The 23991-nt window shown below is 46.4% G+C and overlaps 1 protein-coding gene across 4 annotated transcripts in view; it reads left to right on the forward strand.

Moving 5' to 3' along the window:
* Window positions 1–7554: 7554 nt before the first annotated feature.
* LOC140207521 (uncharacterized) overlaps window positions 7555–23991 on the forward strand; it is a 32855-nt gene continuing 16418 nt past the window's right edge. The window contains exons 1-3 of one of the 4 annotated variants that reach the window (XM_072276052.1): window positions 7555–7685; window positions 7838–7986; window positions 21760–21928. The gene's annotated coding sequence lies outside the window, so the exon portion shown is untranslated. Of the gene's footprint in view, window positions 7686–7837; window positions 7987–8605; window positions 8665–9452; window positions 9568–21759; window positions 21929–23991 lie in introns of those variants that run through there. The other 3 variants (XM_072276053.1, XM_072276055.1, XM_072276054.1) reach the window with 3 other exon arrangements.

Consider the following 23991-nt stretch of genomic DNA (forward strand, 5'->3'; position numbering starts at 1 on the left):
GGGGTAAGACATGTAAATGAGATGGAGACGCATATTTAGATCAGCCATGATTGAAGGGAAGTCCGCCATAGAAACATAGAAAAACTACAGCACAATACAGGCCCTTCGGCCCATAAAGTTATGCCGAACATATCCTTACCTAGAAATTACTAGGCTTACCCATAGCCCTCTATTTTTCTAAGCTGCATGTGCCTATCCAAAAGTCTCTTAAAAGACCCTATCGTATCCGCCTCCACTACCATTGCCGGCAGCCCATTCCACCCACTCACCACTCTCTGAGTAAAAAACTTACCCCTGGCATCTCTCTGTACCTACTCCCCACTCAAACCTGTGTCCTCTTGTGCAAACATTTCAGTCCTGGTAAAAAAGCCCCTCTCTATCCACACAATGCCTCTCATCGTCTTATACGCCTCTATCAGGTCAACTCCCATCCTCCGTCGCTCCAAGGAGAAAAGGCCGTGTTGACTCAACCTGTTTTCGTAAGGCATGCTCCCCAATCCAGGCAACATTCTTGTAAATCTCCTCAACACCCTTTCACAGGAGAGTTGCACAGGAGGGTTGGGTACGAAGACATCAACGCCATCCCGTTTAAAACAGAGCCAATGAAACGCCAAAGGAAATCTCTAAGCTGTTCTTCACTGGGAAAGGAAGAATCAGTGAAGATGGGTTGCAGATGGGTACAATTCGAAAGGAGGAAGAGGAAGAAGAAAGCTGGAGGGCGAAGGAACGACTCTGTAGGCCGAATGGACTCATTCTTCTCATGGTATCGTCTTACAGTCTATAAGGGTCTGCCCTGTGCTGTCATCTTCTAAGTGGAGGTCTGAGATTAGTGGTATTCCACAGGGATCTCTACTGGGGTCTCCGCAGTTTGTCTTATATATAAATGACGCGGTGAAGATGAACGTGGTTGGATTAATATTGGTGGAGAGTACAACACCGACGACTGGCAACGAATACAGTGTGATATCCTGTCAATCATTTGCAGATGAGGGCAGAGAAATGACAGATAGAGTTTAACGCTGCCAAATGTGAGGTGTGGCAACTTGGTGGGTCAAATGTAGAGAGGCAGCACACTGCTAAATGCAAAACACTGAACAGTGTTAATGAGCATAAAGATCTTAGGGTCGAAGTTCATAGCTCCCTGAAGGTGGTTCTGCGGGATTATTAGGTGGTTCAGATGGCAAATGGCATATTTGGTCTTATTAGTTGAAGCACTGAATCCAAAAGTCAGGAGGTGATGTTGCAGCTTCATAAAATACCAGTGAGACCACATCTGGAGAATTATATACAGTTGTGTTAACCCAATTATAGATGGACGGTAAGGATTTGGAGAGGGTGCAGAAGAGGATCACAAGGACATCGCCTGGATTAGAGGGCACGTGCTATAATGAGAGGTTGGCCAAGCTTGTTATTTACTTTGCAGCGGCGGAGGCAGAGGGTAGATCTGATACAGGTTTATGAGATTATGAGAGGCACAGATAGATTGGGCAAACAGTATTTTTTTCCTAGTGTTGAAATACTGTATCTAATACCAGAAGACATACATTTACTGTGAGAGGGGATCAGCTCAAAGGAGATTTGCGAGGCAAGTTCGTTCACAGAGTGTGTTGGGTGGCTGCGGTGGTGGAGACAGATACATCAGAGATTTTTAAGAAAAGCTTAGATAGACAGTTGAATGTGAAGAGACTCGAGGGATATGGATATTATGTAGGCACAGGGATCAGTTTAGTAGCCATTTGGATACTAATCTATTTGGTTCAGCAGAACATTTTGGGCCGGAGAGTCTTTTCCCGTGCTGTACTGTTCTATGCTCTATGTCTATGCTCTATAACGTTGTTAAGTTACAATGTTTCAATGTGATTTTCAATTTAGTGTGTTGTTTTATCATAACGAGCTCCAAAACTTCTTTCAGCATTTTGTCCAACTTTGCCAACCCATACCTCATTTCCACAAGAGATTCCCACATCATTCCCTGAAACTGGGAGCCTTTCCCCATCACCAGGCTGAAGAAGAGTGGTGAATACTCTGTCGGGCCTCGCTTCTCTGTGAGTTATGTGATTTTCTTTAAACAATGAACTTGGTGAGTGACCGACTGAGTGAGAGAGAATGGAGAAGACAATATCTGCTCAGTGTTGGGACGTCCCAATGACATTGAACACAGGAACTGTAACTGGACAACCTCTTCACCCATTCTGTAAATTTCTGGGTTCGGTCATTAGCAGAAAGGTACTGACTGTGGAAATTACAAATCAGAATATTATGAATTAATTATTAATTTTATAACTTGGTCAGTTCTGCTAAGCAAGTGGCAATTGATGAAGGTCCTTTTGTATTCTTTAATTAATGTTGCTTCCTTACGCCAAAACTAACCCTCACTGTGTCAGAATCAGTGATTAAATCCGGCCCCAAACATTGTGCTTTCATCTCTGCACATTGTAACTTGAACCATCTCACTGAGGGTCTGATGGAGACACAACCCCTGCCCTCTGCACATGTGATCACAGCTCCCCTGATTCTGACATTTCAAATACCCTCAGAATGGTTTTCTGATTCAGTCTGAAGGCTATGGTACATTCAGCTCGTTGTCAGACCTGACAGACCATGTCTTCCCACAGCTGGTTCCACCTGCTCCACCTCTTGGTGTGTCTTCCTTCCTCCACCTCCAGGGATGCTGCATCTGCACACAAACCCCTCACCTGCAAAGATCGCCTATACTCCTGACACAGGAAACCACATCACTGCCACTTTCCCGATGCCTTGTCTGAGTTGCTAATCCCTGGGCATACTCCCGGTTCACTCTACTCTTCAGCAAGCCTCTTTCCTCAGTCACCATCTGTGAGATCATAACAGAACAACCAAACGATCCATTAGACAGTCCGTGTACCCCTCCACTGCTGACCAGTAAAAACTCTGTCTGCTCAGCCCCTTCTTTGAATATACAATCAGATCCGCATCCATTGTAAGGACAATTATATTTCTAAAGAGACTATGCAAACCCGTGTCCGTCTCTGATGCAGAGGTCACTGACACCCCACACCACTTCCCAATTTGCACCTACAGCCCATGACGGTGACAGATATCCCAGACTCTGGGGCTTTCTAAGAAACACAGTGTTAACAGCAAAATTAGACAATAATTAATATGAAGAGAGAATGGTTTCTTCCTGAAAGGACAACCGAGCTGTCTGACACAATGGACCAGATCCTCCCTTGTCTATCCCGTGTCCCGTGTTCATAATCCTCGGGTGGCGGAATGTTCAATCATCCCACTTTCTCCCAACAACATCCCCCCACGCCACCACATCTTTCGCATCACTTACATGTCCACCATAACCTCTCCCAGCACAGACAGAGAGATTCCCTTCACTCCAGACCCCCTCCCAGTTTTGGGAACCTCAATTTAACGATGCCACAGAGAAGGCACGGGCGGAACGCTCAAACCAGAGCAGCGGGATCGGAGAGCCCTGAGACTCCGACCATCCGGCAGTGCTCGGTCCCGGCCCTTTCCCACTGCAGCCGGTCCCCGACTTACACAAACCCAGAGTCATTCTGTTCCTCACCGCCGCCCGAAAAGGAGAACCAGCGGCAAATCCGGGGATCGGCACTGCGCCAGCAGTGGCCGAAGTTTCCCGCAGCGCTCCTACTTTTCGCCGGAGGTTACCACAGCGCCACAAGCGGCCGGAGGATCCCGCAGTGCCCCTGCGCGTTGCCGGAGGTTACTACAGCGCCACCGGTGGCTGGAGGCGGACAACGCGGGGTGTTCAGCAGTTCGGCCTTTCACTGGGAGACGCTCGACATCCACATCAGCTCCAACCAGCCAACTGTGTGCGAACTTTGATGATAAACAAACATAATTCCTCTCAGCGATCAGCTTTCTGAATGCTTCACTGTCTTTTAGAGGAAGGGGCATCTATGGTCTACATTGTCAGAGCGTTTTAGCTTTCCAGTGGACGAAGATTGCATGGACGAGAGGTCTTCTGTTGACTAATACGATGTGTATCTGGTCCGCGGACGTTTCTGGATCACTTTAGTAAAACAGTTGTTTATCAAAATACGAGAAGTAACCGATGTCACTTACTAATTAGACCGAATAGCGGAGGCGGATCAGTCGAGAGGACATTACCACTGCTGATCCACCACCAGCTCCCGCTTAGAACTCGCCATCAAAGCGGAGCAAACCTTAAAGTAAATGTCGCTTTTTAAATTTTATTTCGATTTCCCTCCGAGGGTAGATAGGGGCGATTATATATCATCTCCTGCGGCCAAAGTCTGAAGTTTCGCTGAGAGATAGGAGGAGACGCTCGGAGCATCGCCTTCATGACGGTTCCCTGGGAGGGAGAGATCCCGACACGAGAAGCGGGGTGGGGGGGTGGGGGGGGGATGAATATGGTGTGACAGCGGGTGGACAGGATGTTTGTCAGGAAGGGTTCATCTGTGGAAATGTCTGAGCGGTGGTGGCGAGCAGAGGGATTCACCACATTGGGGGGCAAACACCGGCAGACTGTTGACTTGCAAGTGGGGCCAAAGATCTGGGCAAAGTGGGGATAGGAGTGGTGTTGGAGGACACGGATGGATCGGCCCGGGGTTTTATTGAATGACAGGACGGACTGGAGTGGCCGAGTGGCCTGCTCCTGTTCCTTCTGTCTGTGTGTTTAAATACAAGGATTAATCAGACCCTTCTTGAGCCGACAGGATGTCCCAGTCGGTGTTGTAAGGACCGATGCTTGGAGACCAGGTGTTCCCAAACTGTGTCAGCAATTTGGCTGAGGGACAAATTTCAACATTTCCAAGTCCGTTGTTGACACAAAATGTATATTTATATATTAATCATGACATAAAATGTGTATTTATACACTGCTAATGACATAAAAATTTATATTTATTTATTCTCAATGACATAAAACCTATATTTCTATATTATTAATGACAGGAAATTGTATAATTGATGTTCCGTGTGTTATCTGAATATACTGCCCTGTGACGCTGCTGCAAGTGAGTGTTTCTCTGTACTTGTATCTTCCCGAACTTGTGTACTTGGCAATAAACTCAACAGCACTTGAGAAAGCTCAGAGAGATTTGATTAGTGATGATCGTCTTGGCAGCTCAGCAGGTCGAAATTAAAGAGACGGGACACTGTTCCATGCAGAGCCTGGATAATGTCAATGAGCAGGAGCATCTTGGAATCCAAGTTCATCGCTCCCTGACAGTGGCCACACAGATTGATAGAGTGGCTAAGAAGGCAAATTGTATGCTTACCTTTATTAGTCAAAGCATTGAGTTCCAAAGTCAGGCAGTTATGTTGCAGCTTTATAAAACAGCTATTAGGCCTCAACTGGAGTATTTCATGCATTTCTGGTCGCCTCTTTCTAGGAAGGATGTCCGGGCTTAGAAGAGGGTACAGAAGAGCTTTGCCAGGATATTATCTGGATTAGAGGTCATGAGCTATAGCGAGATTTTGACAAACCTGGGTTGTTTTCTCTGGAGCCCCGCCGGCTGCTGCGATACTTGCAGAAGGATTATAGGATTACGATACTCGTAGATAGAGTAGACAGACGATGTCTTTTTCCCAGGTTTGAAATGTCTTATACAAAAGACCATGCATTTGAGGTGGAAAGGGTAATTTTAAAAGCGATGTGAGGGGCAAGCTCTTCCACACAGAGAACGGTGAGTAGCTGGAAAGTGCTGATTGGGTGATGGCGGATGCAGATACATCAGGGGCCTTTAAGAGCCATTTACATTGGCAGGTTGATGGGAAGTAAATGGAAGAATATAGACACTGTGTAGGCAAAAAAGATTAGTTCAGTTGCATGTTTGATTAGTATTTTTTTTAAAGTAACACACACAGCGTGTTGGAGAAACTGAGCAGGTCAGGCGGCATCTCTGGGCAAGAGTAAACCGTTGACGTTTCAGGCCCAGACCATTCTTCAGGACTGCAATGGAAGGAGAGAAGTCAGAATACAAAATGGTGGGGGTGTGGAGGAAGCAGCCCAAGGACGCAGGCGATTTCTGGAGTAAAGATCTGGAAAGTAGATTGGTGAACGAGATAAAGGTCTGGGGAATGGGGAACCTGATATGAGAGGGTAGAAACCATGGATAAAAACTAATGGGCAGGAGCACCAGGGGGAAGTTATGGGCAGGTAAGCAGATAACTGGGAAAGGTGAGAGAGGGGGTGGGAAATTACCAGAAATTCGAGAAACTCATGTTCATGGCGACAGCTTGAAGGCTGCTCAAACGGAATATAAGCTGTTGTTCCTCCAACCTGAGTCTACCCATGTTGCGGCAGTAGAGAAGGGCATGGACTGATATATCGGAATAGGCATGGGGAGTGTAATTAAAATGGGCGTGATCCCTCTTTTTCTGGCGAAGCTGTCTCCAGTCTACGTCGGTTTCACTGATACAAAGGAGGCCACACCGGAAACACCGGGTGCAGTAGATGACCCCAACAGGAGAAATGCCGATTTCTCCTTCCGGTGATCAAAATTTGCACCTCTCCCCCTTTCCCTATTCCACACTCTGACCTTTTACTTCTTCTCACCTCTTATTACTACCCCCTGGGCCCCTCCTCTGTCACTTTCTCCAATTGTCCATTCTCCTCTCCTATAAGAATATTTCTTCTCCAGCACTGTCCCACCCACCTGGCTTCCCTTATCTCCTTCCAGAAGGCCTTTGCGCTCCCACTCCCTGGTCGGATCATCATGTGAAGAAATATCAAGCGCGATAAGCTTTTAATTTAGAGAAACGAGGACGAAGAAGTGAATACATTGAAATGCACAACGTCATTAGCGGTGGAACCAATGAAAAATGGTGTGGATTCCTGGGGACTGATATGAATGGAAATGTCTCCGAGGGTGGTGAAAGTTTGTAAATCCCCACCACAGAAGGGAGTAAAGATTCATGATTGTCTACACATAAAACAGAGTTCGGCAGAAGTGTGGAGACCGAAGGGATCGAGGAAATAATGATCAGGGAGAAACATGTGGCTGAGATGCGAGCGCAGACGTCATCTTGTTGATCGTTCGATGGGCTGAATGGCCACCTCCTGCTGTTTCTCACTTGGTGATGTTATTTCTTCACTCTCCAGTGAGGGTGGGGAAATGCGAATAGAAGTTAGTGTTTGTAAACATAGAACCGATCTGAATGGAGCCTGCACATTTCCGTTCTGAGTGTAAACTATATGGTGGACTGGTATGGGGACCGAACCCGTAAATCGTTGACCCAACGGAGGAGAAAGGGAAAATATACGGAGGAATAATTAAAAATGTAGCTGGTGTAAATATGAAATAATGTGGAAAATGCGGCAGGTGGGTCATGCAGCGTGTGAGGGGCGAAGAGTAGAGTCACCAGTTTAGGAGGGAGACCTTCAGCCCGTCACTTGATCCCGCTCTATTTTCCTATTTTACCGCAGATCTGCAGCATCTGTGGGTTTGTTTCTCGTGGTTGTGCAGTTTAATCTTCCTTCCGTTCAGACAAGGGAGTGAGATCCAGATCTGTCACGTCCTCGCATTGTGGGTGGGCATTTATTTTTCTTGACTCATTTCACTGCTACGAGCTGCGGTGCATCTAATGTTTCCCCATGTACGACAGTATTTATGAGAGAGTTAAGCCTTTTCCATTTATCAGTGTGTCTCGAAAATGTATACACTTCAGTTAAACCCTCTTCCAGAAGATTCAAAGCAGCAAACAAGGTTGTCTAATATTTTCATAAAATTAAAATGGAGAATCGGTTTATTATTATTTATATTATTATTATTACTATTATTTTTTAAATTTTGAACAACTTTATGCTCTATAGTCTATCGTTCCTTTCTAACCTCTTTGTTCTGCGCCAAAACCCCAGCCCCGGCTCTGAAGATTTGGAGCTCAAATTACGCATGCTCAGCCTCCGATGTTCGTTGATTTTCTTTCCGTTCTGTGTTGAAGCGGATCGTCGCGGGGAGACGGGGGAAGGATTACTGTCTGCGAGGCAAATACATCAAGTTCCCATCGGTGAGTATTTGAGGCCGTTCCGAGCGGGCATGTTTGAATCCCGTTAACTCACCCGAACTGGCGGGTCGGTCCGGGTTGATGGAGCGAAGCTGCCGGGGTCGATCCGGGTTGTGGGGCCTTCACACCGAACCTCCTGCGATGAGCCGCCGCTCAGCCCCTGTTGCTTTAGTCCTAGGAATAGGTGAGGTGGTGATGCCGGGACTGCACTCATCCGTTGAGTTGTACCTGGGAAAAATTGCCTCCATCACCTCGCGCGGTATCGGATCCAAACTTCACCTGGTTAGATGCCTGGGTCCGATAACTGTTTGAGGTAATACCAGGACACGGGAAGCGGCTATTTGGCCTGTTGTGTTCTTGCAGCCTGTAGTTAAACGAATCAATCGCATCTGCGGGACGCTGCTCCACGTGTATGAGCGGTTTCATCGTTCGTCAGTTCAGACAAAGCAGTGAGATCCAGATTTGTGACGCCCCCTCTTTTTTGTGTGGGCAAAAAGTATATTAGGTAAAACATTAACAGAGTGTAACAAAGGCTTATGGTTACAGAGAAATTTCAATGCAGGTAGACATGATGCAAAGTCACATCCGGTTACATTGTGAGGTCAGGAGTCCATTGTATCATGATGAGGAATTTTCAGTTTGCTTATAACAGTAGAATGGGAGCCGTCTTTGAGCCTAGTGGTATGTTTACTGTTGTTGTTTTTTTTATCTTCGACCCGATGGGTGGTTGAGAATTGAGAATGTCCAGGGTTCTGGGAATCTTCGATTATATTTCCTGATTCACTGAGGCAGCGGGAAGCATATAGACAGTGGAGTTTCTATGATGTGCTCAGCTGTGTCCATAGATCTATGCTATTTCCTGCAGTCAAACGAAGAATAATAGCCGTAGGAAGTTGTAAAGAATCCGGATGGGATGCTTTCTATGGTACGTTCAGGGGCTAAGGTTACATTCAAACGTTCTTATTGTTTGTTGTAGCTTTGACATTTCAGGTTCATATATATACTGCATATAGTAGTATGTACTATTAATTCAGTATCTGTGTAATGCTGAAGAGCCATCAGTGATTGTTCTCGATCCCTTCTCCCAGCTGGTTCTATCTGATCATTCCGTGCCATCTTGTTAAACCTCCTTCCAGCCTGTATCTCACCACGTCAATGATGTATATCTACCATCTTTCTTCTAACCTTTGCCTCATTCTGAAGTATTGTACTGCACTTTTACATCACTGAGCCTTCCAGGAGCTGTGTTTTTTTTTTGTTCGATTAATTGATCTTTACTTGAATACAGCACGAGGCAGGATAAATGCAGCAGCCATTAAACCATTACATTTTAATTTCACCGTTACAAAATGGCTGCAGTGCTTTTTTTTGTCATTATGAAACACGTAGCATATTATATTCAGTTTGTTATTTCCTTTCGCAATTATTTGCGGTGAGCTACTTCCTCCGTTTCCAGGGCAACAGCCCCCCGGAGCTGCAAGAAGTGTTGCACATGTTTCTCGCTCTGTGATCACCGTTACTTAGCGTAGAGACGGTGACCTCAGGAGCAACTGCAACAGAGTGATAGATGGACGAAAGGATGCTGTGAGTATTGACGGTATGGAATGTATTACACCAGGGTCGGAGTGAACTGAAAACTAATAAATTGGTGTGGTGCGGCTGGCATTACACAAATCTGTTAAACAGCTTTGGCCGCCCCAAATATTTTGCAGTCAGATATCATCTGTGCAGTAAAACAAAGAGAGAAAAAAGACAATGTAATTTTGCAGGAATTTTACATTAAGATGGATAGACGATCGTTAGGTTCGTTTCTCCTCAGTTTGTGAATCGGAAATGCTAGGAACACCACGGCAATCGCTGATGCCAAAGCGTCACAGGGCAGTCATTGTGTAGGTTGTAATATTCGGATGGAGTCTTGGAGAATATGGAACGGGCAGTACATCGGTAATTCTATAGCTGGGATTAAAATGTCCACAGTCTGCAGTGATGCTGAAGATCGTGGCGATTGTCTGTCAAACAATTTGTAGTTTTACCAGAACATAACTATTTTGACCGAACTCAATGACAGCAAGCGAAGGGTGATGATTGAAGATGGATTTAGTAAATAGAGGCCTGTGACGAGTGTGATGTGTGTGTCAGTAATGATAGTGGGAGGAAAGAACGCTGTGAGCATTGACGGTATGGAAAGTATTACACCACCTTCTTCTCCTTCTTCTTCTTCTTCTTCTTCTTCTTCTTCTTCTTCTTCTTCTTCTTATTATTATTATTATTATTCTCCTTCTCCTTCTTCTTCTTCTTCTTCTCCTTCTCCTTCTTCTTCTTCTTCTTCTCCTTCTTCTTCTTCTCCTTCTTCTTCTTCTTCTTATTCTCCTTCTTCTTCTTCTTCTTCTTCTTCTTCTTCTTCTTCTTCTTCCTCTTCTTCTTCGGATATCCATCCCATAGGATGATGATGGTTCTTTTTAGTCAGTTAGTGGGGTTTATATTCCACTCCTCAGAAAGGAATAGCGTCTGCGTGAATGAGTTTTAGGTCAGTAGAGGGTTGCACAGGTCCAGACCCACCCTGTCGACATCCCTCCCGGATCCTGCGGCACAGTGGGGTCCAAGACGCCTGGGGGAAGTTCTGTTGCAGTGAATGGCCAGACCAAACTTGGTCTGTATTACACCAGGGTCGGAATGAACTGTTAACCAACAAATTGGTAGGGGTGGTGATTGCATCTCCACAGATATGTTGAACAGTTTTTGGGTGTCCCAAACATTTTGCAATTTTAATATCTCTGCATTAAAATAGACAAAAAAATACCACTGTTGCCGGAAATGTAAAGCAAGAAGAAGAAAATGCTGGAATCGCTCAGCAGATCTGCAGCATCTTGGACAGCCCCATATCTGAAACCGGGTGTTCCACCATTTCTCTTTTCACAGATGTAGACTGAATTACTGAGCTCCCAATATCTTATACAGTATTTTACAATTTTACATTAAAAGCATTTCGTCCCAGCCACCCTGAGGAAAAAATGGCAGCCAACAGTGCTGAGCAAATTCTCGCTGACCAATAAGATAGTGAAGAAATGAGATCCGTTTAGCTGCTGGAGACAAGCAGGTTTATCTGCATCCTCTCACAATCTACAGACCGGTGAGCCAGTCTGAGCCCCGACCCAGGCAGAGCTTTGTTAGCTTCCAGTTCCACCTTAGTTTGAGAATCAGAAATGGCAGGAAAACCACGGCAAATCGCCGGCTGCAAAACGTCCCTATGATAAGGAGGGCGCTGGGGGCCGACCCAAATGCAAGACACAGACAATGAAGGACTAGGAACAGGACTTGACTAGAGAGCTGGGGAAGAACACAGACTTGGGCTGGGACATTGGCTAGGCAAGCGGGACTAGGACAAGGAAATGGGAACTAGGAGCCTGGGCTTGGACTCAATGCCGGAGAGTGGACAAGGACACAGAACCTGGTCTTGACTCGGGTTCGGACTCCGTAACTAGGCGAGGACATGACGTGGCTACAGGAATGGACATGGCTTGGGTTCTTCATGGCTTGGCTTCTTCGAGGCGAGGACATGACGAGGCTTCGGCTCGGACTCCGAGCCAGGGACTGGGCAAGGACCAAGAACCTGTGCCTTGACTTGCGCTCGGACTCTGGAACTAAGCGAGGCTACAGGACGGAACGAGAGACTCCTTTCAAGACGAGGGAACTCCAGTACAGGACGAGGAGACTCCAGCACAGGACGAGGAACATGGGGAGGACGAGGCACATGGACAAGACGAGAACACGAAGCCTTGACTTGGTACTCAGGAACAGCCGAGCCTTGGACCTGGGACAACAGGAACCTCTGAACCCTGGACTTGGGACGACAGAAACGCAAAACATAGAGCACGGGAAGACGGATGATTTTCATTCCAGGACGAGGGAGATGTCCTCCTTTTTTAAACTAAGGGGCTTCCCTTCCTCCACCATCAACTCTGCTCTCAAGCACATCTCTCCCATTTCATTCACATCTGCTCGCGCCCCATCCTCCCGCCACCCCACTAGGAATAGGGTTCCCCTGGTCCTCACCTACCACCCCACCAGCCTCCGGGTCCAACATATAATTCTCCGTAACTTCCGCCACCTTCAACGGGAACCCACCACTAAGCACATCTTTCCCTCCACCCACCCTTTCTGCTTTCCGCAGGGATCGCTCCCTAGGCGACTCCCTTGGCCAATCGTCCCTCCCCTCCCTCCCCACCGATCTCCTTCCTGGCACTTATCCTTGTAAGCGGAACAAGTGCCCTTACACTTCCTCCCTTACCACCATTCAGGGCTCCAGACAGTCCTTCCAGGTGAGGCGACACTTCAGCTGTGAGTCGGCTGGGGTGATATACTGCGCCCGGTGCTCCCGATGCGACGTTCCATATATTGGCGAGACAAGGAGCAGACTGGGAGACCGTTTCGCTGAACACCTCCGCTCTGTCCGCCAGAGAAAGCAAGATCTCCCAGTGGACATGCATTTTAATTCCACGTCCCATTCCCATTCTCATATGTCTATGCACGGCCTCCTGTACTGTAAAGATGAAGCCACACTCAGGTTGGAGAAACAACACCTTATATCCGTCTGGGTAACCTCCAACCTGATGGCATGAACACTGACTTCTCAAACTTCCGCTAAGATCCCTCCTCCCCCTCGTACCCCATTCGTTGTTTATTTGTTCATTATTATATAGTTATATTCTTTTTCTCTCTCTCCTTTTTCTCCCTCTGTCCCTCTCACTATACTCCTTGCCCATCCCCTGGGCTTCACCCCTCCCCCTTTCTTTCTCCCTTGGTCTCCCGTCCCATGATCCTCTCATATCCTTTTTTCCAATCAACTGTGCAGCTCTTGGCTCCATCCCTCCCCCTCCTGTCTTCTCCTGTCATTTTAGATCTCCCCCTCCCCCTCCAACTTTCAAATCCCTTACTCACTCTTCCTTCAGTTAGTCCTGACGAAGGGTCTCGGCCTGAAACGTCGACTGTACCTCTTCCTAGAGATGCTGCCTGGCCTGCTGCGTTCACCAGCAACTTTTAAGTGTGTTACATTAGTGATGACTTTGATTTGTATATTAATGTACATAGCCTGGTTAGCAAGTTGTGAGGCTAAACGACGGAGTCTTCTGGATATTGCGATATGTTGGAATGTATTTGAAAGAGATGTTTGTCAGTTATGGAGATAGAACCGAGAAAAAGTAAATGGTTTGCAACTTGGACAAGTGAAAGATGGTGCATTTTGGACAGTAAACATGGTGGGCCTGATATGCTGAATGGCGGATCACCAAGTGTGGTGGAACAGAGCGAAATGGGATTACAAGAGTAAAGTTCGCTGAAAGCAGATGTACAGATATAGAGGGTGGAAAAGCAGGCTTTAATCATGCTGGCCTTCATCAGTCAGGCATTGAGTTTTGGATTACAGACATTACATTGTAGTTATACAAATAGCTGGTGAGGCTACAACGAGTATTCTGTACAGTTGTGATCACCCTATTGTATGAAAGATATTATCGAGCTGGAGAGGACGCAGAAGAGATTGATGACGATGCTGCCTGGACTAGAGGGCCGTGTCATAGGGAGAGGTTGGCCGAGCTGGATCTTTATTCCAGAGAAGCACGGGAGAATTTGGGTGACACTATAGGTTTATAAAATCAAGAAGGAGAAAGAAGTCGATAACCATCCCCTTTGTCTTGTTGACATTGGGAAAGTGGTTATTTGACTGGCTCCAGGCCTTAAGCTGTTTTCTCTGCCTGACATATCATTATTCTCACTGATGAGCCGCACCACAATCTGCCTTCGGGGAAAGTTTTCAATGTGGTTATTGTGTGTTTGGCCATTCAGACGTGTGTGAGCAGAGTGTACAACACGCAGCCGAGTTCACGGTAATGGGAATGGGCGAGCGGTGCAACCTGACTGGCTGCGGTCTGTTGTCCAGGAAGCCCAAGGTGTGTTTAGATGGCTGACAAGGGATTTGTTCACCAATGTCTGTGGGACAATAGTGTTACCTGCCGAACTGAAACTCAGAAACAACGTTCTGACACAAGTGTCCCTATTTTCTATGTGTGTCAGGCCAAGGGGAATGACAGATGCTGCGGCATCTGCCCTGCAGTGATTCGGTAGGTCAATTTATTGGTGAGCGCCCAGTGAGCAAGGATTGGAGTTTCTGATGTGTGCCGTTATCAGCCGTTCAAAGCACGCCATGCAGGTCCACCGGGCAGGAGTCGTTTTGTTCTGAATGTGTAGAGTTCGTTGGTACAGGGAAGATGGTGGCTGATTTGAAGCATGTGGGAACAGCAGCCTGGACGAGTGAATTGTTGACGATGAAGACATGAATGCGCTGATGTGCACACTGTATGCGAGCTCAGCCTGGATGGTTTCTGTCCCAACACCTCTGCAGATTCCTTATTACGTCTGGTGTTACAGACATTGATTGCTCAGCTGTCGGGGGTGGGGGGGGGGGGTGCGGGGGGAGTTAGTTTTTGTGGCTGGCTTGTATTGCATGTCTCGAAGCAGTGTTCAGAGCGCCAGGGAGGACAACGTCACTGGTACAGTCAAGCCTATTTTTTCCCTCACGTAGTCTGTCAAGCCCTTGATGCCCAGCCTCATACACCAGGCTGGACGGCGGAGAATCCACTAAGGCGTTCCCAGTCACCAGTGTCGTCAAACAGGGCTGTGTGCTCGCACCAACACTGTTCAGCATGATGTTTACTGCCATGCTGAATGATGTCTTCCAGGACAGTGATGCTGGAATCAGCCTCAAGTACAGAGTGGATGGGAAGCTCTTCAACCTAAGGAGACTTCAAGCTATTATCAAAGTGAAGTAGACTGTTCTGAGAGACTTCCTCTTTGTCAATGACTGCGCCCTGTATGCCGGCTCGGAGCCAGAGATGCAAGTCAATATGTACAAATTCTCCACGGCTTGTGACAACTTTGGACTCACCATCAATATCAAAAAGGCCGAAATCATGCACCAGCCTGCCCCTCATGCACCGTGACCAGAACCGAAAATCATAGTCAAAGGACAGAAACTACAGGCAGTGCACCAGTTTACTGACCTTGGCAGCACCCTCTCCCGACCAGTGACTATTGATACAGAAGTTAACTGCAGAATAGCGAAGGCAAGTTCTGCTTTCGGTAGACTGCGCTCCACTCTATGGGGACGTCGAGGAATCAGTCCAGCAACAAAACTGAAGGTCTACAGAGCAGTGGTACTCACTACCCTCCTGTATACCCGTGAAACATGGACTGTGTATCGAAGGAACGCAAGACAGCTCATCCATTTCCACATGACCTGTCTTTGCAGAATATTACGCATTAGATGGCAAGACAATGTACCAGACACTGAAGTTCTCTTTAGTGCAAGTCTACCATCAGTGTAAACACTGCTGATGAGAGTATAGACCCGGTGCGCAGGTCATTCATCCGTAGGCCGGACGAGCACATACTCAGGCAGCTCCTTTTGGGAACTCGCTGCTGGATGACGCTCTCATGGAGGGCAGAAGAAACGTTACAAAGACACACTGAAGGCCTCCTTGAAGTGGCTTGACATAGACACGACCTCCTGGGAAACGCTGGCACAAAACCGCCCGACCTAGCGCGGCCGCGTCAACAAGGGCTGTCAAGCTTACGAAGCAAGGCGCATTGCTGAAGGACAACATAAGCGGGAGCTGCGCAAGTCCAGAGCTACTAGCGAAACTACATGTGCCAGGACATTCCGTTCCCGACTTGGCCTGATCAGTCACCTTCAGACACACGGAATCCAGTCTCAAAATGACTAATGATGTCGAGGTCTTCATCGACGACGATGGACCAAATACATACACCAGGGCTCGTTTCCCAGGGTTGTGGAGTCCGATGAAGGCACCTGAGAGATGAAGGTTCAATGTAGTATCTAAGAGATGTTTGAGCAGGTAGATAGATGAGGGAGGTATAGAGGGCTATGGTCCGGATGCAGGAGGATGGGACGAGACCGAACATGGCACGGACTGGATGGGCTAATAGGAATATGTAACTGGCAGTGATTGTGCTTCGGTCTACGTTGGTGCCTTCACTGATGCTGCGGGATGTTCCTCCTTCAGCAAAGAAGCAGACGTCTCCGGGGGCTGGATATTGGTAGCGTGAATCTCTCGGTGTGAGATGTGGGAACACCCAGCGTCAGATGTGGAAGAGATGTGCGAGGCTCTCGGTGTGGGCTGTGACCCTCCGAGGTTGGATTCGGGAATAGAAACATAGAAACATAGAAAATAGGTGCAGGAGTAGGCCATTCGGCCCTTCGAGCCTGCACCGCCATTTATTATGATCATGGCTGATCATCCAACTCAGAACACCGCCCCAGCCTTCCCTCCATACCCCCTGACCCCCGTAGCCACAAGGGCCATATCTAACTCCCTCTTAAATATAGCCAATGAACTGGCCTCAACTGTTTCCTGTGGCAGAGAATTCCACAGATTCACCACTCTCTGTGTGAAGAAGTTTTTCCTAATCTCGGTCCTAAAAGGCTTCCCCTCTATCCTCAAACTGTGACCCCTCGTTCTGGACTTCCCCAACATCGGGAACAATCTTCCTGCATCTAGCCTGTCCAGTCCCTTTAGGATCTTATACGTTTCAATCAGATCCCCTCTCAATCTTCTAAATTCCAACGAGTACAAGCCCAGTTCATCCAGTCTTTCTTCATATGAAAGTCCTGCCATCCCAGGAATCAATCTGGTGAACCTTCTCTGTTCTCCCTCTATGGCAAGGATGTCTTTCCTCAGATTAGGGGACCAAAACTGCACACAATACTCCAGGTGTGGTCTCACCAAGGCCTTGTACAACTGCAGTAGTACCTCCCTGCTCCTGTACTCAAATCCTCTCGCTATAAATGCCAGCATGCCATTCGCCTTTTTCACCGCCTGCTGTACCTGCATGCCCACTTTCAATGACTGGTGTATAATGACACCCAGGTCTCGTTGCACCTCCCATTTTCCCAATCGGCCACCATTCAGATAATAATCTGTTTTCCTATTTTTGCCACCGAAGTGGATAACTTCACATTTATCCACATTAAATTGCATCTGCCATGAATTTGCCCACTCACCCAACATATCCAAGTCACCCTGCATCCTCTTAGCATCCTCCTCACAGCTAACACTGCCGCCCAGCTTCGTGTCATCCGAAAACTTGGAGATGCTGCATTTAATTCCCTCATCCAAGTCATTAATATATATTGTAAACAACTGGGGTCCCAGCTCTGAGCCTTGCGGTACCCCACTAGTCACCGCCTGCCATTCTGAAAAGGTCCCGTTTATTCCCACTCTTTGCTTCCTGTCTGCTAACCAACTCTCCACCCACACCAATACCTTACCCCCAATACCGTGTGCCTTAAGTTTGCACACTAATCTCCTGTGTGGGACCTTGTCAAAAGCCTTCTGAAAATCCAAATATACCACATCCACTGGTTCTCCCCTATCCACTCTACTAGTTACTTCCTCAAAAAATTCTATGAGATTCGTCAGACATGATTTTCCTTTCACAAATCCATGCTGACTTTGTCCGATCATTTCACCGCTTTCCAAATGTGCTGTTATCACATCCTTGATAACTGACTCCAGCAGTTTCCCCACCACCGACGTTAGGCTAACCAATCTATAATTCCCCGGTTTCTCTCTCTCTCCTTTTTTAAAAAAGTGGAGTTACATTAGCCACCCTCCAATCCTCAGGAACTAGTCCAGAATCTAACGAGTTTTGAAAAATTATCACTAATGCATCCACTATTTCTTGGGCTACTTCCTTAAGCACCCAGGGATGCAGACCATCTGGCCCTGGGGATTTATCTGCCTTCAATCCCTTCAATTTACCTAAAACCACTTCCCTACTAACATGTATTTCGCTCAGTTCCTCCATCTCACTGGACCCTCTGTCCCCTACTATTTCTGGAAGATTATTTATGTCCTCCTTAGTGAAGACAGAACCAAAGTAATTATTCAATTGGTCTGCCATGTCCTTGCTCCCCATAATCAATTCACCTGTTTCTGTCTGCAGGGGACCTACATTTGTCTTTACCAGTCTTTTCCTTTTTACATATCTATAAAAGCTTTTACAGTCCGTTTTTATGTTGCCTGCCAGTTTTCTCTCATAATCATTTTTCCCCTTCCTAATTAAGCCCTTTGTCCTCCTCTGCTGAACTCTGAATTTCTCCCAGTCCTCAGGTGAGCCACTTTCTCTGGCTAATTTGTATGCTTCTTCTTTGGAATTGATACTATCCCTAATTTCTCTTGTCAGCCACGGGTGCACTACCTTCCTTGATTTATTCTTTTGCCAAACTGGAATGAACATTTGTTGCAGTTCATCCATGCAACCTTTAAATGCTTGCCATTGCATATCCATCGTCAATCCTTTAAGTGTCATTTTCCAGTCTATCTTAGCTAATTCACTTCTCATACCTTCAAAGTTACCCCTCTTTAAGTTCAGAACCTTTGTTTCTGAATTAACTATGTCACTCTCCATCTTAATGAAGAATTCCACCATATTATGGTCACTCTTACCCAAGGGGCCTCTCACAACAAGATCGCTAATTAACCCTTCCTCATTGCTCAAAACCCAGTCCAGAATAGCCTGCTCTCTAGTCGGTTCCTCGACATGTTGGTTCAAAAAACCATCCCGCATACATTCCAAGAAATCCTCTTCCTCAGCACCTTTACCAATTTGGTTCACCCAATCTACATGTAGATTGAAATCACCCATTATAACTGCTGTTCCTTTATTGCACACATTTCTAATTTCCTGTTTAATACCATCTCCAACCTCACTACTACTGTTAGGTGGCCTGTACACAACTCCCACCAGCGTCTTCTGCCCCTTAGTGTTACGCAGCTCCACCCATACCGATTCCACATCTTCCCGGCTTATGTCCTATTGTGTTAATCTCTTCTTTGACCAGCAACGCCACCCCACCTCCCCTTCCTTCATGTCTATCCCTCCTAAATATCGAATATCCCTGAACGTTGAGCTCCCATCCCTGGTCACCCTGGAGCCATGTCTCTGTGATCCCAACTATATCATAATCATTAATAACAATCTGCACTTTCAATTCATCCACCTTATACGAATGCTCCTTGCATTGACACACAAAGCCTTCAGGCGCTCTTTTACAACTCTCTTAGCCCTTATACAATTATACTGAAAAGTGGCCCTTTTTAATGCTTGCCCTTGATTTGTCGGCCTGCCACTTTTACTTTTCTCCATAGTACTTTTTGTTTCTACCCTCACTTTACACCCCTCTGCCTCTCTGCACTGGTTCCCATCCCCCTGTAGTGAACTAACCTCCTCACGCCTAGCCTCTTTAATTTGATTCCCACCCCCCAACCATTCTAGTTTAAAGTCACCTCAGCAGCCCCCGCTAATCTCCCTGCCAGGATATTGGTCCCCCTAGGATTCAAGTGCAACCCGTCCTTTTTGTACAGGTCACGCCTGCGCCAAAAGAGGTCCCAATGATCCAAAAACTTGAATCCCTGCCCCCTGCTCCAATCCCTCAGCCACGCATTTATCCTCCACCTCATTGCATTCCTACTCTCACTGTCGCGTGGCACAGGCAGTAATCCCGAGATTACTACCTTTGCGGTCCTTTTTCTCAACTCCCTTCCTAGCTCCCTATATTCTCCTTTCAGGACCTCATCCCTTTTCCTACCTATGTCATTGGTACCTATATGTACCACGACCTCTGGCTCCTCACCCTCCTACTTCAGGATATCTTGGACACGATCAGAAATATCCCGGACCCTGGCACCAAGGAGGCAAACTACCATCCGGGTCTCTGGACTGCGTCCACAGAATCGCCTATCTGACCCCCTTACTATCGAGTCCCCTATCACAACTGCCCTCCTCTTCCTTGCCCTACCCTTCTGAGCTACAGGGCCAGACTCGCATGTTTTGACCCAGATAAAATGCATCAGGGGATCAAGTTGTCTGGGTTTATGAGATGTTCAGCGAGTATTTCTGTTCTGGGTTCAGATATTTGGTTCTGCATTTCCTTTGGAAGCAAAGCAGGGAATGAATTCCCATTCCATCCCTCACAAGGAGAGGCTGTGATTAAATGCGCTGTTTTGTGTTTGCACCAGTAGAAATAGACCGGGGTTTCAGAATTCAATTCACGTTTGGAAATTCCCCTCACTGCCACCTGTCTATCTGCCAGTGGAAGTCAAAGAGAAACTCCAGATGCTGGAGAGAGAACAGAATATAGCACAGTGCATCACAGGAACAGAGGCTTTGGCCACAATGGTGTGCCAAACCAGCTGAAAAGTAAATAAACCCCACTCCCCGCCCAAAAAAAAAGAGCTAATGACTCCTACTTACACAATGTCCATGTCCTCTCAATCTTCCTCACACCCATGGGCCTATCGAAACATCTCTTAAAACCCTCCAGTGTATTTGCTTCCATCACCATAACAGACAGAGCATTCCAGGCATCCACACCTCTCTGATGTAAAACAACTTACCCTTACATTTCCTTCGCACCTACTCCCTCACACCTTCATTGCATGTCCTCTGGTATTAGACATTTCTACACAAAAAAATGATGCTCCCTGTCTACTCTATCTATGTCTTTCATAATCTTATAAACCTCTATCAGATCTTCCCTCAGTCCACACCGCTACATAGAGAACAACCCATGACTTTCCACTAAAAACTGTATGATGTTTGATCCGTTCTGACGAAAGATTAGGAAACCGAATCGCTAGTATTTTTCCTCTCCCACACAGCTGTTCCTTACCAGCTGAGCGTTTCCAGTGATTCCAGTTACTCTTTATTACATTCACCCTGGAACATTATAAATCTCCTGCGAGTGGACCAGTGCACCTGCGCTCGTTTTGTGAGAGTTGATAGAAGAGGAAGGAAACCAGAGCTTTTCCCAGTACATTATCCTGGTACATATCGTCCTGTTTTCCCCGGAAATGTATTCACTACAGTTGTTGCTAACAAGCTTCACAAAAATAATCTGAGGAATGATAAGCATTATGCATGAGAAGCATTTGATGGCCCTGGGCCTGTGTTCAGAGGCGCTTAGAGGGATGGCGATTGAGTGTTGTTGGGGGGAGGTGAAGTTAAGACGGGAGTGATTATTTACACCAACTGAATAACAGCAAGTATGGATGCAGTGGGAATGGAGAAAACGTCTTGATTAGACGGAGAGTTTGGGATCTGAGTGTGCTGCCTCAGAATATGAAGCTTCACTTTAAAACTGAGATGAGAGCAATTATTTAGCCAAATGTTGGTTGATCTGTGGAATTTGATGCCATAAAATGTAGTGGAGGCTACCGTTGGGTATATTCATGTTCTGGATTGCTAAATAGGTGAGAGTTATAGCAGGGAAGCAAGAATACGGTGTTGGAAGAAAAAAATCCTCCATGATTGATTATGGAGCAGAATAGAATGACCGTATCCCCTAAATCTACTCCTACGTATTATGACACATATTATACCATGACTGAACGATGACTTATTTGTATCCTATCACAAACAACAGAAAGTCTGCAGATTCTGGAGATCCAAGCAACAGACACAAAATGCTGGAGGAACTCAGCAGGCCAGGCAGCGGCTCTGGAAGAGAGAAAAGTCGACTTACAGAAGCTGACTGGCCTGATGAGTTCCTCCAGCATTTTGGTTTATAAAATGTGAGGGACAGTTACACATTTCTTCACTCGGATAATTATGTATGAGTTCAAGATTTAAATTTCAATGAGTTGAATGGTTTATTCTCCTTTGTATTAGTAACATGCTTCATTATCTCTCTGTTTAAAGTTAGATCTGGGCTGAGAGATATATTGGAAGAAACGCCCACGACTGGAAGAAAACCTCAGCTGAAGATGAGGGAACAGCAGCAAGTGAACCAGCTCGATGACTGAGAGCACCAACTGAAGAAAACCATTCTGACTTAGGGTTTCCATTGATTCACTCAGGGGAAAGTTTGGTGAGTCTTATTTACTCAAACTCTAGTCCTTTAGACATTACATTTCTGTACCAAGGCTGGTAGGAAATAGACAATAGACAATAGGTGCAGGGGTAGCCCATTCGGCCCTTCGAGCCAGCAACGCCATTCCCTGTGATCATGGCTGATCATCCACAATCAGTATCCAGTTCCTGCCTTATCCCCACAACCTTTGATTCCACTATCTTTAAGAGCTCTATCCATCTCTTTCTTGGAAGCATCCAGAGACTTGGCCTCCACGGCCTTTTGGGGCAGACCATTCCATATATCCACCACTCTCTGGGTGAAAATGTTTTTCCTCAACTCCGTTCTAAATGGCCTACCCCTTATTCTTAAACTGTGGCCTCTAGTTCTGGACTCACCAATCAGTGGGAACATGCTTCCTGCCTCCAGCGTGTCCAATCCCTTAATAATCTTATATGTTTCAATAAGATCCCCTCTCAGCCTTCTAAATTCCAGAGTATACAAGCCCAGTCTCTCCAATCTTTCGACATATGACAGTTCTGCCATCCCGGGAATTAACCTTGTGAACCTACGCTGCACTCCCTCAATAGCATGAATGTCCTTCCTCAAATTTGGAGACCAAAACTGCACACAGTACTCCAGGTGTAGTCTCACCAGGGCTCTGTACAGCTGCAGAAGGGCCTCTTTGCTCTTATACTCAATTCCTCTTGTTATGAAGGCCAGCATGCCGTTAGCTTTCTTCACTGCCTGCTGTACTTGCATGCTTACTTTCAATGACTGATGTACAAGAACACCTAAATCTCATTGTACTTCCCCTTTTCCTAACTTGACTCTATTTAGATAATAATCTGCCTTCCTGTTCTTACCACCAAAGTGGATAACCTCACATGTATCCACATTAAACTGCATCTGCCATGCATCTGCCCACTCACCCAGCCTGTCCAAGTCACCCTGCATTCTCATAACAGCATCCTCACATTTCACACTGCCACCCAGCTTTGTGTCATCGGCAACTTTGCTAATGTTACTTTTAATTCCCTCATCTAAATCATTAATATATATTGTAAACAGCTGCGGTCCAAGCACTGAACCCTGCGGTACCCCACTGGTCACCGCCTGCCATTCCGAATGGGACCCATTAATCGCTACGCTTTGTTTTCTGTCAGCCAGCCAATTTTCAATCCATGTCAGTACTCTGCCCCCAATACCATGTGCCCTAATTTTGCCCGCTAATCTCCTATGTGGGACTTTATCAAAGGCTTTCTGAAAGTCCAGGTACATTCCATCCACTGGCTCTCCCTTGTCCATTTTCATAGTTACATCCTCAAAAAATTCCAGAAGATTAGCAAGCACGATTTCCCCTTCGTAAATCCATGCTGACTCAGACCGATCCTGTTACTACTATCCAGATGTGTCGTAATTTCATATTTTATAATTGACTCCAGCATCTTTCCCACCACCGACGTCAGGCTAACCGGTGGATAATTCCCTGTTTTCTCTCTTCCTCCCTTCCTGAAGAGAGGAACAACATTAGCCACCCTCCAATCCACGGAACTGATCTTGAATCTACAGAACATTGGAAAATGATTACCCTTGCTTCCACGATTTCTAAACCCACCTCCTTAAGTACCCTGGGATGCAGGCCATCAGTTCCTCGGGACTTACCAGCCTTCAGACCCAACAATTTATCCAACACCATTTCCTGCCCAATATAAATTTCCTTCAGTTCATCCATTACCCTAGGTCCTTTGTCCACTATTATATCTGGGAGATTGTTTGTGTCTTCCCTAGTGAAGACAGATCCAAAGTACTTGTTCAATTCGTCTGCCATTTCCTTGTTCCTTGTGAACCTGTTCCTTGTGAATAGCTGGAGTGAGACTGAATAATCCTAGAAATAACATGTATGCCTCTATCAGACCTAGCTGCAATCACTCCAGATCTACTAATGTGCTGTCAGTATCAGCTCTGCGAAACCACGCCCATTCCCTCATATTGTTTGCTCATTTCAAACTCTCATCAGTTCTGTTTCCTTGCTATTCTGTGTTAGATCAAGATTATCTCAAAACGCATTGAGAATTTTT

Source organism: Mobula birostris, chromosome 13 (genome assembly GCF_030028105.1).
Source record: "Mobula birostris isolate sMobBir1 chromosome 13, sMobBir1.hap1, whole genome shotgun sequence".
NCBI lineage: Eukaryota > Metazoa > Chordata > Chondrichthyes > Myliobatiformes > Myliobatidae > Mobula > Mobula birostris.